Raw genomic sequence first — 3,177 nt, 5'->3', positions numbered from 1 at the left:
ACATTATTGATATATATTGGGGGATTAAATTTCTTGGTTCGCCCACTTAGGAGGTTAAGTGTGGATGCCGCTCACGACGTATTTTTGATCGTGACAGTACATATACATACATACATACATACATACATATATACATACATACATACATATATATATATATATATATATATATTAAAAGTGCTAGACAATAGAAATGAATGAAAAAGTACATCAAACATATGTTAAATTCAATACTTCCTCCGCCCTATATTAGACGGGCACTTTTTTGTTTTCAAAATGATTAAGAAATCATTAATAGATATAAAAATAACACCATATGCACATTTAAGGCTATATATATGGGGTTACAAACATTCTTTTAAAAAATCTTACTTAGAACAGATTATTTTTGAGTTATAGCATATCAGTTAAAATTATACTTAATTAAAAATCAATTATAATCTAATTTAAATACTAATTAATCTGTTTAATTTTTTTATTTTACTATTACAGTTACCATTTTAAAAACCACCTCTTTATATTTTTAGTTTATTATTTATATATTTTTACAGTTACTTTTTTAAAAATAAATATTCACTTTACATATTTTTAGGGATTTAAATTTATCATGTTCATTGTTTACCATTATCCAATCACTCATATCCCAACCATAATACCATTGAAGCTGAGGATTCTTGGAAAAAAAATCAATAATGAATTCAAAACGTGACCTAGTTCAATTTAAGAAAGATAACGGCAACTCAAATTTTAGTGTGCATACGGGTGGTAAATTTATTTAGGCTTCATGCAAAATTATAATATTTGGATAAATTTACTTTATTTATGTTTGCTTATGCCAAATAACTCAGGAGTTAGAGTTGAGGTATAGCTGATCAATTGGTTGTTTTGCTGCTTATCTCATAGATTGTTCCATAAATGATATGCACCTAGTTTTATTTTTGTTTCTCGATTAAGTCGTGTTGGTATGATTTACTAATTACTCTGTTACTAATACCTCACGGGTCTTTGATGGCCATGGGGGTACTTATGCAACATTATTTGTGAGGAATCATATTCTCAAGTTCATAATGGAGGACCCCTATTTTTCATGTGTTTAAAAAAGGCACTCAAGAATGCTTTTCTGAAAGCTGACTATGCCTTTGCCGATGATAATTATATCAAAATATCCTCTGGCACCACAATATTGACAGCTCTAATGTTTGGAAGGTAAGTAGATCTTTTGTTTCTTGGTTTCATATATCTTGTCTAAATTATTTCTTAGAACAATGCAATATACTTGCTGAAGGGAATTAATAACATTGGATAATGCATGTAGGTACTTTATCACAATTAAGGATTTAGATAGTATCAGGGTGCTTATAGATCGATTGAAAATCGAGATTGAATCACTCTTAAAGAAAGTTGAGTTTGATATTGATGATGTTGTTAAGGTTGTTATAGAAGAGATCAGGAAAAAATTTGATGTTTTTATGAAGAATGTTGAAGATCTTGGAATTCAAACTATTTCTTGGACTACATGTTTTTCAACTCTTGAACAATTTATTTATGATTAAGTATATCGATATTTGTTTAATATCATATTTTTTTTCTAGTTATTCCATCTTCATAGAATTACATATTGATTTATATAACTTATGGATACTAGTAATATACATGAATCATATCATCTGCAAATATGATTAAAATATGTATGAATCTTTCTTCAATTATTAATTATTTTAATTTCATGATACTATGTATCAATGAGTTGCAATGTATCCTTATTTGGGTGAAATATGTAGGAAGTTTGATTACTACTTATATGAACATGACATCACATTTTTTATTTATTATCTTTGTAGTATGAAAAATATCATACATTCAATTTATATTTTTTTGAAAATACATGTATGAATATATATTTTCAATTATTGATTATTTTATTTTTAGGATATTTTTAATAGACATAGTTCATACCATATGGATTCACTATTTTAGACATATTTTAACTAGCGATTCATTGTACCATTGATAAATTAAAAATAGTGGATCCATATGTATGAACTTTTTATGAACTATGTATGATTTTTCTATGAACCATGTATGGGTTTTGATTAATACTTGTATGAAAATAGTTGACATAAAATAAAGTTGGTATTGAAATAAAACTTGAATAAAATTGATATAAACTCTGTTTCAATGTTATTTATCGTTGGATAATATTCAGAAACCACAATTACTCAAATATTAATGATACCAAATGCACTCCATAAAATAAAACATTTGTCTAACAGACAAAACAACATAAAAATTGTGTAACAAAAATTAAAAAACAGAAATCATTTTTTTTGCACAGAATAATTTGAACATGTCTTCTTGTTATGTCCAACTTGATAACATCTACTGCAAGTAATCTTTGACCTTTTCAATTTCACATCAGCAATACCCGGTGGCTTCAATTTAGGCTCTGAAATATAACTTGGTATATTACATGTACTCTTGCAGGAAATAGGTTCAACAGAAATGGTATATGCATCTTCAAAATTCTTCAGGCTATAAAAAGCAGAAAATAAATCTGATTTATGAAATTTCCTATATCTAAGAACTGCAATTACATGACCAACAAAAATACAAAATAATTAATATAAATCAGAATTTCATATAAACAATTCATAATTCATACAAACAAAATGACAATTCATACCCAATTACTATAAATTTCATATCCAATAAATACACATTTCATACAACAAATTCCAAAGACATTACAAGCAGTGCTTTTCAGATTATAATTGACACAACAAAATAACATTTCATATTTCATACCCTATTAATATCATTTCAAAATATTTCACAGTTATACACAATGGATACTTCGTAAAGAAATCTAAATTAATTTTCTTTTGATTTAAAATAACTCTAACACCAACATCATTGCGAATACTAAAAAGTGGACACCTATCACTAACTATATATTTTATCTCAATTTCGTTTATATTAACATCTACCTTAAGTTGCAATGTTATCGCACTAACTAGACCACTATAAAGACTACACGCATCGTATATGATCCCCTCCATGTGAATATCGACATATCTACCTATTTAATTACAATAAAATAACAATTAGTATAATCATTACAAAATAATTAATACAAATCAGAATTTCATACAACCCAAATCAGAAATCATATATACA

General features: G+C 26.5%; 1 long non-coding RNA gene across 1 annotated transcript; it reads left to right on the top strand.

Moving 5' to 3' along the window:
* The first annotated feature begins 685 nt into the window (after positions 1-685).
* Positions 686-1,595, top strand: LOC138347738 (uncharacterized). Its single transcript, XR_011220274.1, has 2 exons — positions 686-1,206; positions 1,316-1,595. It is a non-coding gene; the product is annotated as an uncharacterized lncRNA (long non-coding RNA).
* Positions 1,596-3,177: the final 1,582 nt, after the last annotated feature.

This window comes from Solanum lycopersicum, chromosome 3 (assembly GCF_036512215.1).
Source record: "Solanum lycopersicum chromosome 3, SLM_r2.1".
Classification (NCBI taxonomy): Eukaryota; Viridiplantae; Streptophyta; class Magnoliopsida; order Solanales; family Solanaceae; genus Solanum; species Solanum lycopersicum.
Note: the sequence above shows the minus strand (reverse complement) of the source record. Positions and strands in the feature narration are given on the sequence as shown.